Source organism: Olea europaea, unplaced genomic scaffold (genome assembly GCF_002742605.1).
Source record: "Olea europaea var. sylvestris unplaced genomic scaffold, O_europaea_v1 scaffold526, whole genome shotgun sequence".
Taxonomy (NCBI): Eukaryota; Viridiplantae; Streptophyta; class Magnoliopsida; order Lamiales; family Oleaceae; genus Olea; species Olea europaea.
Window position 1 is genome coordinate 12,961 of NW_019263579.1, and position 18,404 is coordinate 31,364.

An 18,404-nucleotide genomic window follows, 5' to 3' on the forward strand; every position below is an offset into this window, starting at 1 on the left:
ATTTCATTGCAAATATTAAGATAATGAGTGAATATAACATACATTGATCAATATTTAATTATTGTTAATTAAATAATTAATATTTTCTATAATTATATTCAATCATTTATCATATTAACAGACTAAACGGGTCGTTTTGCCATTCAACATAGGAAAACGATATCGTTTTGTACTACTGTAAATCCAGGTAGAAAAGAATAAAAAAGGAAATGAAAAATAAAATTAAAAAAATTTATTATAAATTTTTTTAATTAAATTGAAATAATTAATATTTAAAAATAAATATTACTTAATTAAAATTAAAAAAAATTGTGTTTTATCGTAAAACAAAAGGAATTTTAAATCGAACAAAAAATTATTTATAATATGAAGAAAAATATTTTAAAATAAATTTCAAAAAAATAAAAACAAAATAAAAGAAAGTTAAGAAAATTAAATAAAGAATTTATAAGTATTATTCAGCTAAAATTGAAAAATTAAGTTTTATCATGAAGATAAAAAAAATTAAAAAGAATTTTAAATTGAAAAAATAAAAAGTACAATATAAACAAAACAAATTTAAAAAATAAATAAGAAAAAAATAAAAAATAAAAATCACTCCATGGACGAAGAGATTTATCTCCATCTCTTCATCCACACACAGTGGGACATTGGATGGAGAAAACTCTCCACGCACCGAGAGATCTCTCCATACCACATTAATTTTTTTATTTTTTTTGTTAATATTGTAAATATTTTTTTTCGATTTCAAAAAATTCTTTTTAATTCTTTTCCTTCTACGACAAAAATTAATTTTTTTTATTAAATAATATTTATATATTTTTTATTTAATTTTTGTATGTTTCTTTTATTTTATTTTTATTATATATATTTTTAAATTATTTTAAGATTCCTTTTTTATTTATATTATAAATAATTTTTTGTTCGATTTAATATTCTTTTTGTGTTACGTAACACATAATTTTTTTAATTTTAATTAAATAATATTTATTTTTATTTTTAATTATTTCAATTTAATTTAAAACTTTATAATAACTTTTTTCTTTTTATTTTTGTTGTTTAATTTGTTAAATCATTCAGTTTCTTTTCTTTAAAAAAAATTGTTTTATTCATAATGCAAATAATTCTTTTCTATTTAAAAAAATTGTTTTTATTTCTTTTATTTTTATGATAAAATTTAATTTTTAATTTAAATTATATACTCTTTATTTAATTTTCATAACTTTCTTTTATTTTGTTTTTATTTTTATTTTTTTGAAAATTGTTTAAAAATTTCTTTTTTTGGATTTAAAGTTCTTTTTAATCTCTTTTTTTTTATGTTAAAATATTAAATAATATTTATTTTTAATTTTAATAATTTCAATTTAGGGGGTGTTTGAGCCACATTATTTTGATAATAATGCATTCTTGAATAGTATATTGATAGAAAATGTGTAGTTAAAAAATAAGAAAAGATTTTTGATCTACGTGTAATATTATTTTATTGAAAAATGTGCATTTGAAATTATGTCAAATCACTATTTAAGAATGTATTTTTTGAAATAATGTGGCTCAAACAAGCCCTTAATCTAAAAACTTTACGATAACTTTTTTTTTGTTTCTTTTTATTTTTTCTTGTAATTTTTCCTATTTTGTCTTCAATTTTTTTTTTGTTCTTTAATTTGTTAAATCATTTAGTTTACAACTATCATTTTACACCAACACGAATAAAAAAACTAAATGATTTAACCAATTAAAGAACAAAAAAATGCAGGAAAAAAAAAGTTGTTGTAAAGTTTTTTAATTAAATTAAAATAATTAAAATTAAAAATAAAATTATTTATTAAAAAAATGACGTTTTATCATACAACTAAAAGAATTAAAAAGAATTCTACATCGAAAAAATTATTTATAATATAAAGAAAAAAGAAATTTAAAAAAAATCAAAAAAAATATAATAAAAACAAAATAAAAGAAAGTTATGAAATTTAAATAAAAATATATAAGTATTATTTAGTTAAAATTGAAAAATTAAGCTTTTTTTGTATTTATTTTTCTTTAAAATTGTTTTAAAATTTCTTTTTTCTTCATATTATAAATAATTTTTTGTTCGATTTAAAATTCTTTTTAATTCTTTTTGTTTTACGATAAAACTCATTTTTTTCAATTTTAATTAAATAAAATTTATTTTTATTTTTAGTTATTTCAATTTAATTTAAAAACTTTATAATAACTTTTTTGGTTTCTTTTTATTTTTGCCTGTAACTTTTTTGTTATTTAATTTGTTAAATTATTTAGTTTCTTTTCTTTATCAGTTGGATTAGATGAGGTGAAGTAGTGTATGAAAATGAAGAAATATTGTAGTGATGGTTGCAGTGAAGTGCGTGTAAAAATAGAGAAATGACTGAAGACAAAAGATGTCGTTTTTGCTCCCACAATAAAAAATTAAAAAAAAATTGCTACAATGTGACAAAATGAAAGAATTCATTGTTGTCTCTACAGTCTCTCAAGGATTGCCCTTTTTATATAGTAGGGCTGATCAAAACACGTTGAATAATAAAAATTTCTATTCTCCACTTTCCCCAAAAAAATAAATAAATAAGGAAAATAAATTACTCTTCAAACAATTGTATGATATGGGCAAAGTGACCTTTCATGTTGTCATGTTCAGGTTCAAATGAAAGGGACAGCCACATAAGCAGAAGAATGCGTATGGTTTTTCTTGAAACCATTATTCCTTGGTTTTGCTTTTTTACATGAAACTATGCCAATTCGTGATGGACCATACATCTCAATGGACCGACCTCACGTGTTACAATTTCGGCTTGTTTTGAGCACTAGCTAGTGGTTATTCAGGTAATCGTCCTTTTCTAATTTCAAGTTGTAACTATACTTTTCAAGGAGTAGATAAGAGTTGAATAAATGAATTGAATTAAGCAATTTTGAGCTCATATCTGAGTGGAACTCCTACTTTAAAATTAGCGAAATCAAGTATATTAAGATTCTATTCCATGAATTGCTAACTATTGTCCCATATAGGCCACTTTGAAAAATATTGAACTTATATATATCTTTTTGGGGAAGTATGAAATCTCATTGGGATAATAAAAATGACAACACATAATATACACTATAAAAACACCAATATACATCGAAATAATCATGATACACACTATGATATACAAATGCAGAACTTTAATCAATTATATCCTAGTTTTTTTTAGTACAAAACACAATATGTATTGTTGGACCTTTTACAGATTATTGTGCTGCTTTTGTAAGAGGCGAAATCCGTTCTATGCTATATAATGATTATGAGACGATTGCTAACCATCATTAAGCATCATATAAGGAAGCGAATTTGTCTTAAGTATACATTGTGATTTCAGTGGGTTCAAATTATAATTATGTCCCAATTTTGTTCATGATTCAATCTCGTGTTCTATTCTATCGATCATCAAGTACTTATTTCGAGAAAATTAGGTGTCTTCTGGATGTTAGAAAGGAGAAAATTGGCACTCCAAAAGAGTGGATAATAGAAGACATTATCTGAGTAAATGAATTGTTCATTAGAAAGCAAGTTCTCGTGACAAATATAGTTGAATATTTCTTGAAATTTAGCTCTTGTTTGGCCCCATTTTAATGAGATTTTTGAGAAAAATTTATTTTGAAATATTAATTTTTTTGGAGAATGTGTGTTTAAAAAAAGTAAAGAAAAGTTTTGAATTTACGTGTAATATTATTTTATTAAAAAATGTATAGTTGAAAAGAAAAAAGAGAAAAATATATTAAAATTAAAATGGAGCCCAAACAAAAATTTTATATACTTTCTATATTAGAAAATGTAAGTCTAAACAAAGTTCTTTTTTTTTTTTTTAATAATTAAACCGCATCATTTTGATGTTGTTCGATCATGAACGTTCTAATTCATCATTATTCGAATTGAGCAGGCAATATTTTCTTAGACAATTAACGTCCACGAATTATATTACACAAATATCTCTTGAATTGAATCAGTGCCACTATTAGTTTGAATTCAAGAAATATTATTTTGTACTTGAATAGAATATTTATCAGCCAAACGAGATTCCAAATCACGGAATTGATTAAAAAAGAAACAAATCCAGAATTGGAACATTGCATGCACCCTTTTTTCTTGACGTAGAAAGAATACCTTTGATTGCATACCATTAATTTCACCCGCATGATTTGATTCCTGACTGATCAGTGAGCACTAGTTTGTGATACTGCTGTGGACAGCCTTTCAATGGTATGAAGATTTGGACGGTGGACAACCGCTATTGCAAGATGCTACAGTCTTGCTCCATAATCATTTTATCCATTATCCTTTCCACTAATAATTTTATACCTAATTGTTTGAAATTTACTGAATAATTATTTATTGATGTGAATTGAAAAGGGCAACTGGTATGATAACTAATCGTTACTCATGCATATTGAGAAGTCATATTGTTTTAAATTGAGTGTGACTATTCAAAAATGTACATTACGAAAAGTCATGACTTTTTGATAGAGTGCAATCTAGATCATTAAATTTAAATTTAAAAATACTTAATAATAGTGTGTTTTTCTTGGAGAATAAAAATTTAAACAATTAATATTAATGCTACTCATGAAAAAGCAAAATTTTATATTCGTCAATATATATTTAAACATATTATATTATGCTTCTTGAAGAAGCAGGCAATTATTAACTTTATCTAGAGAAATTTTATGTTCGAGAAGAAAATCTTTCTACATATTAATATTCTGAAAAAATATGCATTAATGCTCTTGAAAAAGTATAGCTTCGATTTATAAATACTCTATTATTTTTAGAAGAATTCTGTATCTTTGTTCCAGAGGAACAAACTGTTTATTTAACAATATTTAGGTTAAATATTGTATTAATCCTTGTATTCAAAAAAAAAAAAAACACTTTTAACCATTCGTGACGGGATTTTAAATTTTGCGGCTGCCAAGTATGGCTCCATTTCACCAGAAATAATGTTTACAATGGGGTTAGGGACGTATGATTTGTTCATACCCTATTTTGAAAATAAACAAAAGCCTCCTTGGCCACGATTTAGGCCGCATGATTTGACTCCTGACTGATTGGGCGAGCACATGGAAAGATTGAATTAGGTGGTGATACTGGTGAGGACGACCCCCTACAAGTGCATCTTTCTTTCTTGGATTAAGCTCTAATTTCGTATTATATCATTGATCTTGCCAACACATGTTGGTAGGAGGATTTCCAAAATGAACAATAACAAGCATGCTATGAAAATAGCATATCCAATAAACTTATAATCAACTATTACTAGTTTGAAAAACCATCAACTTTATAAAACATCCTTGTAAATTATTATGAAGCAACAAGAACCCACAATCCTATGATAATCTAAATTTAAGAATGTTATTGAAGATTAGAAACCCTAATTCTATAGCATTGAAAGCAATAAATGCGCAAAAAGAAACATAAACATTTAAAAACACGCAAAATTTATAGAGATTCGCCCTCAATGCGAGACTATGTTATATTTCATCCTTGCAATAATTTATTATGATAACAAGAGTTTACAAGAGATAATGGCACAGCTATCTTCTTTAACCTCTCTTTTTCTCTTTTATGATGGTTATCAAAAGCCTAATGACAACTTCCTATTTATAAGACAAGTTAGAAGAAAATCAAAATTTACAAAGACTCAAATTCCTAGATGAATTTTACAGAAATACAAATTCCTAAACTATCCTTAATAAAATTTTGATCTAAAATATAAATAACTAAGTCCATCAGGCTAGAATCAATCTAAGATGGGCTAAATTATTGAGCTTTAAAGGGTAGGATAGTTTAGGTTTATAATTGGCAGTGGAAATTGTGCCACCCAGCTTATTTGTCGTAAATATTGAAAAAAATACTGTGTAATCTTTTTATTCAATAAATACTGTATTTTGTTAGTAGAAAGAAAACATGAAAATTTCTAAATTAAAAGAATATTAAATTAGATAACATATTTCACTCCTACAAATTCGCCTTTACATTTAATACATTCTGATTTCTACAAATACGCCCGTATCAAATGATACAAGTAGCCCAAATATGCCCGTTCCGTTTTTTACAAATACGTTTACGTGATCCATGCCTGTAATAAAATAACAGGGATGACTGTATTTAACATATTGCTTGAAAATTATTCCAAATTAGATATCATATCATCCTGTCAGGCTAGTTAGATGTATAATGTCTACTACGTATCTGAAACATGCGTATGACATTGGTCAATATGCAGGAGAATTTCCATGGTAAATTTGCAACATATCAGAAATTAAAACATATGTGAACACATTCTAGCATTTGGGATGTCGAACCATGTATCCGAATTTTATAGATTTCACGAGTTGTGTAGTACCCAGACATGAAGACATATCACAAGAACAATGTACGACACTCAAACTCTAAAATCTATTATCAGACTTGTGTAATGTTTAGAATAATTTCGAGATAATCTTTTTTATTTCTTTTGTTTTCTTCTATTGATTCAACGAAATTTCGTGTATATAAACAAATCCCCGAATTTTTTTTCCAAATGTATGAGTAAGAAATAAACTAGATGAAAAACATATTCCAAATTTGAGACATTATTGTAAATATACTGATTCAAAGTGTAAAATATCTGCTTCAAGATGGAGATTTTTGGTTGTAGATACGACGATTTCTATGATCCTGTCGAGTGCAGCAATCACAGTGTGGTCAATCAGTGGAAGCCCTTCTTCTTCTTCTTTAATCAAGTCAGATTTTTTATTTTTTATTTCAAAAAGAGGTGTTTGGGAGGTGTGGAGGATGGAGTATTAAAACATTTCAGTTACAATATAATATTTTTAGCAATATTTCGAAAATCGAATCGGACCGGCCAACTCAACTGGGAAAACCTGGAAACGGCCCAAGTACCGGTCCGGTCTTGATATATTAACTGAAAAATAAAAAAATCGATAAGTAACCGTATAACTGATCATTTGACTTAGAAACCCGGTCCCAATTTTTAACCCGTTTCCTATTCATTTAGGTTTTTTTATTATCATATTTATATATAATTTAAAAAAAAATTCAACTCGTTAATGGGCCCAATAGGATTCACAAGCCAACAATAACACCTCTTCCTTGTGGCTGTTGCTGTTAAAGTTGAAGATTCCAATAAATACATTATTCTACAACTTCTGATATGGGATTTGGAAATATAGGGTTTGTACAGTAAATTCACTAAAGAAATTCCATTCTTGTAGATATTTTTCTATTAGAAAAAATTAGTAGTTTTATTAAAAAGAAGAAAAAAAAAAAGACATAATCATCTTGGTGCAAATTATTTATCTCTTTAAATTAATTTTTTCATTTTCAATCCAATTTACATGATCTTTCATGTAATTTTATTACATTGACATAATAAATTACTATAAAATTATTAATAATTCACCATATGACAAATACAAATTAATCATTAGTTGGTGCTTCCTCTCTCTCTCTCTCTCTCTCTCTCTCTCTCTCTATATATATATATATATATATATATAAGTTGAAAAATTAACTTAATTTAGTCAATTTTGTGGTATATAAATTATTTATTTATTATCAACGGTTCAACCCCAGTTTGACCCTGATTCGACCCTTGATCCTTTCTCTTTTCCGAATCGATGACCAGATCAGTTTTTAAACATTGATTTTTAGTATTATTGATTTTATTTTCCTTTTTTGGGTTCTATTATTGGAAAACGGTGATTTTTAATATATTTCATAATCAAAATAGTATTTTTAGTATTTTAAGCGTTACCTAGTAAAACTAGAAATAATATTTTCAAATGATGCATTTACGAATTTTTCCGTAATTGGTATACATTCAATTCAGTTATTCAAACCCACTAAATTTTAAAAATCCCATTATGAATAGTAATGTTAGTGTTATAAGTTTTAAAAGTTTGTTAACCTATAAGTCAAGTAATAAAAATTCACGATTACTCTAATTTATCGCTCATCTCTATTTATTTATGAACTCTCCAAAATGTTTATAAACCCAATTTCATTCAGATTTAATCAGTGTTCTAATAGCTCATCTAGCGCTATCTAGGTTTGAAGCTCAGACAAAACACCTCTTTTCATGCTTAGACACTTTTTTTTTTTTTTTTTTCAATTCTTAAATGGTTGAATATTTTCCTTCATCTTTTTCATTTTCCCTAGGAGCACTTTAGTAGCCCCCCCCCCCTTTTAAATAAGTCTTTTATTCAACTTTAGCTTAATATTTTTAAATTTTTTTTTAAAAAAATTCATTTGACTTTAATTTCAAGTTTTTAAAAGATTTTATCTATACAAAAATTAAAAATGACTTTATCTAAATAGTTAAATAAAGTTTAAGCGATGGTGCTATCTACGTTATGTAATTATGATCTTAAGACTCGTTATTTTATTGCAAACTCAAAAGGCATAGCTGAAATTCCTATAAACCTATTAAGTGGGATTTGTTTAGTTGAAAATTGTATAATTGACTAATGCTAGGAATTATTAAATAAATATAGTATTTTATTATTCTAGATATTTGATATGTATTATTTTAATTATTAAATGATTTTTTAAAAGTTTAAAATTTTAAAATAATATTAAAAACAAGAAAATGCTTTTTTACGCCTATACTTTGCCTAAGCTTGTTTAAACTCGTAAGCTTGAAGCTTCATTCCTTTGCCTAGCCATGCTTTACATTTTTTAGAACATTGGAATTAGTATATGTTTGGCTCCCATTTTTTTTTTTCAAAAAATTCATTTTTTCAAAATCATTTTCAATCACACGTTCTCCTATAAAATAATCTTACGCACAAACTCAAAACATTTTCTTGCTTTTTAACCGCACAGTCTCTACCAAAACAATATTTTAAAATATATTTTGGCCAAAAAATAAAAAATAAAGCTCAAACAAGGGCTTAATGATTATGTGACTATTGAAAAAGTCATGGCTGCTATGAACAAGTCCCGGACTATAAAAACAAAATCGAATATTGATACCACTATAAATTCCACCATTGAAGTATATTAAATAAGTCGTGCCCTACAAATGTCTCGTCCCATGTTGGTGATTCTCCAACAAGCATATTGGTTCCACATTTTTCGAATTCAAGAAAAGTTAAATCTATGTAGTTTGAAACGTAGTACAAATTATATAATTATATAATTCTTTCTTGTAGGGTATAGTTGTTTCAAAAGTGAAATTTTTATTATTTTGAAGTAACTGAAAGCACTGTTCGATTGCATTCCATTAGAAATAATAATAATAATAATAATAATAATAATAATAATAATAATAATAATAATAATAATAATAATAATAATTGGTACACGAAGAGAAACATTTTTGAATGTGTTTTTCATTGCATCACATACTTGAACTAATGGATATTTTCACTCCTACACAATAAAAAGGTTAAAGAAATATTTAATAATGAGGATACAACGAAATTTACATTTGAAAAATGAGATTCATACTGCATAGAAGATGAAAATATGTTCAATGAATTACAAAAAGAACATATATTCCACTTATCATCATTCAAAATAGCTTCATTTCTAAATTGATGATAAAAAAATAGTAATCTCATTTCTACAATGAATCAATATTCAAAGACAAAGTAAATTCATTACAGAAAATTTTGGCAGCATGATAGAAAGGGAATAAGTTCAAGTGTCTTTTTAAGACTTGATTCTCATTATTGATCGTATTTTTGGTGGAGCCGCAATAGACTAGGCATTGAATTAGGTCCCTCCACCAAACTTCAACTATCGTGCACGATATTTGATTAGGCGTAATTCATTGCAAGTACTGCTATTATAATAGCCACACATTCTTATCTTGATTCCTTGTAAGCATCTCGAAGATAAGCCCAATTCCCATATGATGGATTTGAAAAACTAACTGGAAGATTTTGCAGACTAAAATGAAAGCTTTGGAAGGTTGAAGGACCAAAATTTAATAGATTAGAAGCGCATGGACCAAAATAAAAGGTTTGAAAAGTACAATGGCGAGAAGTGAAAAATGAAAGTTATGGGAGTATAAAGGAATAATTTTAAAGTATGGGACCAAATTATAAAAGTTTGGAACATTGGGACTTGGTGTTGGGAATTTTACGCCAATTCCCTTTAATTCTATTAACCGCAGGATCTTTTGTTATTTAAGAGAATATTAGCTAACAGGAAAAATAAAAAATATAACACACAAATTAAACGGACCATCAAAGCTTTTCACTATATGAAAATTGTTACAACTATATAGAATTTCACTCACCAACTCAATCCTCAAGTAACATAAAAAAAAAANAAAAAAAAAAAAAAAAAAAAAAAAAAATGAACTCGAGCTTTATCACATCTACTTTTTACCCTTTGTACGAAAAGTCTCAATATGCTACGATCACAATATTTTTTCTCTCAGATCAACTCTCAAGCCACACCCAAAATAATGAAATACATCCACTATTTATAGGATGAATAATCAAGTAGAAGAATTTAATTTCAACTCAAACAGGAACTGCTTTCAACTCAAACAAGGACTCCTTCATGTGCAAAATTCCAAAATTGGGTGTAAATTGGAAATCAAGTTTGTAAAGATTCAGCTCTCAACTTTAATTAGAAGTCTTCCATACAATGATTACCTTTTATTATTTGTAATAGAAGTCCTCAAACTTTTGACTTTAAAGCAATTATCCAACAATCTCCACCTTGTCGAAAACGTGTCAAAATCTCATCATCTCTTCTACAACTTTTAATCACAGTACTTGGAAAAATAGGTAAGCCTTTGAAACACTTTAGTGGTCCCATACTTCACATATGAGTATAACCACTCAGAATTATTTGCAAACTCCGAGCATTTCATTGGCTACATGTCGAAACTATGTTGATAGTTATGACGCAACTCTCTCATTGACTTTCCTAAAGAGTTCATCAACCATCAACATCAAAACACTACCACATACCTACACCTTGCATCAAATGTTAGTCAATGCTATGTGCAGTTATACTGACCCGCTCTAGTAAGAACACATCCTTTATCATGACAACTGACAACATGCCATGGAGATGTTCCCATCTTACTTTACAGCACCTCATATGCATCCTACTCCACTAAGAGAGATACATTGTCCCCTCCAGCAGTTAGCTGACCTTGCTTTGCCTTTTGAACAATTTCTCCTCAAGTGACAAGTCTGATCGCAGTTCCAACAAGTTGTGTTCTTCCTCATGAAGTTGCCTTTCTTCACTCCAATAACCTCTAGTTTTGAAACAATCCCATCGAGAGCACTCAGATGATCTGAGATTTTTGTACCTGCCTCCATGCGCAATGAATGAAATCGCTCATTCAGATAGAACTAATTTGGTATGCTCTTTGTTTGATACAATTCTTCTAGCTTTTCCCATGGTTCCTTTGCAACAAATATCCCATAAATATTTGCAAGAACATTTTTAGTCAGACAGAGACGTATCGTGCTTGCAGCCTTCAAATCCAATTCTTCACAATCATCATCCCTCATATTGGATTAAGCTTCCTTGCCAGAACTCTTGGTTGGTTTTCCTTTCAAAGCCTTGTGCAATACAACTTGAATCAATAAATCTCTAACTTGTACTTGTCACAAGCCAAAATTGATTTTCTTGTCAAATTTCTCTAGTCATATTTCAACGATGACATATTTTTCGGTTGTTCCAATACTCTGAACCACCCGACACTCTCATACCAGTTGTTGAGATTTTATGTCAATTCCCTTTATTTCTATTTACTGCATGATCTTTTGTTATTTAAAAGAATATTAGCCAACATGAAAAGTAAGAAATTAAACGGACAGTCAAAACTTTTCACTATATGAAAATTGTTACAATTATATAGAATTTCACTCACCAACCCAATCCTCAATTATTAGAAAGAAAAAAATATACTGGAGCTTTACCACATCTATTTTTCTACCCTTTGTACGAAAAGTCTCAAAATGTTAGGCTCACAATATTTTTCTCTCAAATTAACTCTTAGGCCACACCCAAAATAATAAAATACATCCACTATTTATAGGATGAATAACAAAGTAGAAGAGTTTAATTTCAACTCAAACAAGGACTCCTTTCAATTCAAACAAGGACCCCTTCATGTACAAGACTCCAAAACCAACTGTAAATTAGAAACCAAGTACTACAAAGATCTGCTTTCAACTTTAATTAGAAATCTTCTATACAATCATTACCTTTTATTATTTGCAATAGAAGTCCTCCAACTTTTGATTTTAAGGTAATTACCCAACACTTGGAGCTGAGGCGTTAGGTCAGCGGGACCATTAATACAAATTTCAAAGGCTATACAATCTTGTTTAGCCCTTATTTGAGCCTCATCTTGGGAGAAAAATATATTTTTAAGTGTTTTTTGAAGAATGTGCTCCTATAAATAAGAACTTTAATTAGAAATCTTCTATACAATCATTACCTTTTATTATTTGCAATAGAAGTCCTCCAACTTTTGATTTTAAGGTAATTACCCAACACTTGGAGCTGAGGCGTTAGGTCAGCGGGACCATTAATACAAATTTCAAAGGCTATACAATCTTGTTTAGCCTTTATTTGAGCCTCATCTTGGGAGAAAAATATATTTTTAAGTGTTTTTTGAAGAATGTGCTCCTATAAATAAGAATTTTTTTTATTTATGTGTAAAATTATTTTATTGCAAATTATGTGATTAAAAATGTATTTTAGAAAAATGATTTTTTGATAAAATAGGGCTCAATAATTTTGGCGCATAAACACCACGTTTGTTAAAAAATATGGTTTAAAAACGAGCAATTTATAAATTATGCATTCATCATATACATGCTAAACTTGTTAAAATTCTCGACGAAAACTTGTAGACTCGTTAATCTATAAATTGCTCGTTCTATTATTAACCTCAGTTTGAGTTTTATTAAAATCATAATTCATTTTTCTCTTTCTTCTTATTAACCACAAATTCTTCAATAAAAAATATCACACGTAAAATCAAAGTTTTTCATTTTTTAATCACATTTTTAAAAAAATTACTATTTCAAAATATATTTTCTTCAAATAGCATTATAGCCTCTGAAATTTGTGCGAATGCTTGTGCTGACTTGACGCCTTAGTGCTAGGTCCCTATCTTCCAGAATTTTGTAATTTTTTCCAAAAAACTTTCAAATTCTTCCTTTTTAGTCTTTCAAATTCCATTTCTTCATTTTTGGTCATCAATCTTTTTCAACCTTTTATTTTGGTCCCTGATCTTCTGATCTATTGAATTTTGACCCTTTAACTTTTCAAAGCTTTCATTTTGACCTATAGAATTTATGAAATCTTCCAATGAGCTTTTCTAATTCGTCCTATCAGAATCAAGCATATCTTTAGATGTTCTTACTAGAATCAATATAAGAGTACATAACAGTTCATAGCAATACTTGCAAGGAATTGGGCCTAATTCAATCGTCTAGGGTAATTGAAGTTTGGTCGAGGGACATAGTCAATGCATGTCCCATTATGGCTCTATCAAATGAATGTTGCTATCACTAAGTGAGGTTCACATTTGTGAATACACTTACATTTTACACATATTATGTTGCCAAAGCTTTATACCTATATAATAAGTTTTTCCGTTTTATGGTGTATTAACTTAAGGGTTAAACAAGAGTTTTATTTTGAATTAATACGTATTATAATTACATTATTATATATCCATACACTAATATTGTAATTTGGTAATATATAGTTTACCTTTACAATAAGAAGAAAAAATGTTCAACATTTTCCCTGTAATCTTGTGCACTACCATGTCACCGATATATATGCTTAATATACACTAAGTATCGGTGCTCCCAATAAAATAAAGAGCAACATTCTTAATCCTTTTTTCTTATAGTCATTGATTTTATAAAAGCTCGAGAATTTAATAATCAAATAATTGTTGATTCACACAAAATATTAAATAGTTAAAGGGAAATTTAGAAAATCTCAAAAATATATTATAAATAGCCAAAATAAATAAATAAATAAGTTGAAACTCTAATTCAATAAGATTACAAAAGCCCCAACATCATTTAAACAATGACAACATTTAAAAAAGTATTTTAAAATAAAAATAAAATAAATAATAAATCAACCGAACTCCTTGACCAAGCCAGATTCTCACAGTACGCACATTAGTGAATTATATCATCACAAACATTAAAAAATTGAAAAGCTCAAAAGCACGAGCAGAGATAGATTAGGCACCTTTACATGGGCTTTTACTTTATAAGCTTCTACTTTTGTATAGCTTTCGGTGTAAACTATTTTCATGTTTGAAAACAAATTTTTGAAAGAGTTTTATTTTTAAGAAGAGTTTTTAGATATAGTCACATTAGACTAACTAAGAAACTTTTCTAACTAGAAGAAACACCTTTTATAAAATTCAAAAAAGTTCTGAAATCTCAAAATCTTCTTTTGATTTCTTGAAAGATCATGCCAAATGGACGCTGAGAAAATTATGGCGATACTCTTTAGTACTTTTCTAAAAAGCTCTGCACAGCCATATTTTTATTTTAATTCAAGATATTTATAACCACGTTTTAATTTAAGAATATAAATTATTAAATTCATTAGGCTAGAATCAATCTAAGATGGCTAAATTATTAAGGTCTAAAGGGTAGGATGGTTTAAGTTTGAGGTAGACATTCAATTCAATTATTAATAGCCATTAATTTTTTATTATTATTATTATTATTATTATTATTATTATTATTATTATTATTATTATTTTCTCCCTAAAGATCCATCATGAATGGTAGAAATTTTAGTGTTATAAAATGCAAAAGTTTGCAAGCCACAAAGTCAAGTAATAAAAGTTTAAAAAAATACTTCAATTTACCATTCATTTTTATTTATAGCTTAAAATATTTATAAATAACTTTAAAAAATGCTTACTAAACCCAATTTCCTTCAGATTTGATGATTCGACTCAAACTAATTATTAGGCTCTAAAGGTATGATGGTTAATGTTTGTAATTGGTAGACAATAAATTCAATTATTGATAGCCAGTAAACATACAATTCTATCATGAATGGTAGAACTGTAAGTGTGATAAAAAAAAAAGAATAATATTATTCATCATTGTAATGATAGAACATTGATGACGTGACAATTTAGGTGGAATGATGGGATTAGACAGTTCAATCTGCCATCTCTTTCATGAAAATTGCACCGTCATATCCTATCATTCAACCTAAGTTGCCACATCAATGATGTTTCATCATTATTATGATAAATAGCATTACACAATGAAAGATCACTAAAGGGTAGGATGGTTTTTGTTTGTAATTGGTAGACAATAAATTCAATTATTGATAGCCACTAAACTGAAAAATCTGTCATGAATGATAGAAATGTAAATGCAATAAAAGATCACTAAAGGCTAGGAATTAGGATGGTTCATGTTCGTAATCGGTAGATATACTAAATTAAAAATTCCGTCATGAATGGGAATTGTTTAAACTAATAAATATGCCTGCAAATGTTATTTAAATTTCAAACTGATACTGATGCGGATTATCTCACAGAATACTTATGTGGTATAACCTAAAACATTAATGGTGCATTTGATTGTGAGCATGGAAAGAAAATAAATTCTAAACAATTCAATTGTCTAGAAATTCTTTGTATGTAAACCATTAATTAAATATATTTGATTGATTTAGCTTTTAACCTAGAAAATATTATATTTGTACATATTTTATTGGTGGATAGATGAAAGGGAGGGAATAGATTGATTTAATTTTCAACCTAGAAAATATTATATTTGTACATTTTTTATTGGTGAGTAGATGAAAGAAAGGGAAAGATGAGAGAGAGGGAGAGAAAGAAAAAGTGAATTACCTGGAAAATAAAAATCATCAAACTCTAAAGAAAATGTTTTCCTTATTTTTGAGGAAAATGTGATCACATGACTAAAAGTTGGAAAATATTTTTCATGAAAAAATTTGCAATCAAACACCCTAATAGTAAGACTTTGGATAGAAAAATCACAATTTTTATAAAAAATAAAGTCAATTAAACACTAATTGTTAAAAAAAGACAATAATTGTCTCCCCTTGAACAATCTGCGATCAATTAGAATGTCCATGATCAAACATAAAACACTACTTTTCAACTATAAACATTAGATTTCACAAAATTTTCACCTATATAGTTAGGAGAACATGTTCTAAACAATAACTCATTAATCCAGATAACTTCTTATAATTCACTTTTTGCATTAGAATTGACAAGTACAATCACTACAAAAGTTTCACGAAAACTTTTGCATTTTAAACAATCATTTTTCAATGAAATAATTGAAAAATTAGTTTCGACAATAAAAAAGTTCTTTGTTAAAGGTGAATATTCTTGTATTGAGTTAATACTCATTCAATAGACCTTTTAAGAAGCACCTTGAGCCCCTCGGGGCATATCTTAGTGGTGCAAATGACAAGGGTGAGGTATACTCAGCCTTGCTGGTAGCCGCAGTGTGAAAGTTCGATTCCTGAAACATGGATTGAGACTCTTTGTGGGCACTAGTGTTTATGCAACTCTTGTTCTCTGACTTGTTGGGGTACATCCCGCAATTAACCTCTTTCACGATGCTCCAAGGGAGAGGCGGTGGGGAACCCTTAAGGTTGAGGTTCAACCTTTTTACGAAGCACCTTGAGAGAAGTTTCTTGACCAGTTTAGGAAAAAAAGTAATCAAACAACCATCATGTCAAGACTAGTGACCAAACAATCCCTAGTGCTATGTTTAAAAAGGATAATAGTAATCACTAGTGCTCGAAACAAGTGAACATGGTAGAATGTGATGGTAGGTCCATGAGACATATGGTCCATGAAGAGTGGACATTGAATTTCAAGCCAAAATAAAACAACTAAAAACCAAACCCACGAATTAATGGTCTCTAGAAAACCACATACACACATTCTTCAATTCATGCGACTGTCCCTTTCTTATTTTCCGAAGGATGAAAACATATGAAAGGCCACCATGCCCTAATCAATTGGTAAGTATAAAATACTAGTTAACTTATGATCACTCCTCTTAAGAAGTATGATATTGCAAGATGGTTCCCTAAGTTTTGGAGCTCATTAAATTCAAACGAACAACTTGATCTGTTTAAAACTTAAATGGGCATTTGAATTTCAACGTTGATATATTAAAAATGAGCCAGCATTTTGTGGAAGGGGAAATTCTAACATCAGTGGATGAGGAAGGACGACAATCCTTGTAATAATTTTAACCTTTTTTTGGACTTATATACAAAATTATAATATATACATGCAACATATGTTAAATATTAAGAGTTGTAGTTATAAAAAGGTCTCCACTGCCTTGATGATAAAAGTACTATTCTTTTAGCTTAATCACCAAGATCAAAATCTCAGTATTGTCAAACTACTAATTTTGCATTTTTTTTTTCTTTCAAAAATTTGAAGTTAGTCCTTAATCTTTTTTTTGTCGGCATAAAACTTTTTATGATCAACCATGTATTCAATGTATGAAGTATTAAAATACTGATTGCAATGCGTATCAATCTATCATTCCACTAGTTCAAGCTTTACTAAATTAAATTAAGCATTGTTATAGACGAAAGTCCTAACCTGTCAAGTGTCAACCACTAAGGTTGATCTAGGTAAAAGAAATTGTCAAAATTGCACCACAAAATCAAGTAAGCCTTCACATGGAATAGACCCTTTTTTGGTAAAAGTTAAACAATACTAAAAGTCTTCCAATCCCCAGCATTTTTCGCTTCTATAACGTTGTGTAATCATACCTTTTTTTCAAAAAATAAAAATAAAAAAATAAAAAATGATTTGTTGATTCACCTTTTTTTTCCTGTTTGCTTCATTATTTTAATTAGATTTAAGTATATGATAAGTCCAAAGTTGATTGGTTTTATGTTTTCTCAACGGATGCTCTGAAGAAAGTATATAGCTTTATTTAATTTAATTTTTTTTTCAAATACTACTATTAGGTAGATGTATATTGTGTTAGGTTTTTTGACTTAAATATAGTTAGGAGTCTTGTAAGATTGCGACCTCTCTCAGACAAAGTTCCATGCGCAATTGTAACATAATTTTAGCAGATTTTCTTACTTTTTAGAACTCTTCTAGGGTTTGGAACGTGACCTCTAAATAGAAGGCTCTTCAGTTAGTTTTGTTTAAGAATTATTGTTGTGTTTGTAATTTCTCTTCATATTATCAGTTAATATATATCGTTCTTCTGCGATTAACTCTCTTTGTTCTTCTTTACTTTTAATATTATTTCTTGTTGTGATCTTTATTACTACATATTGTGTCATTAATCTCATTCATTACAATCCCTCCTAATCCAACATATTGTTGCATAGTCGTGCACCG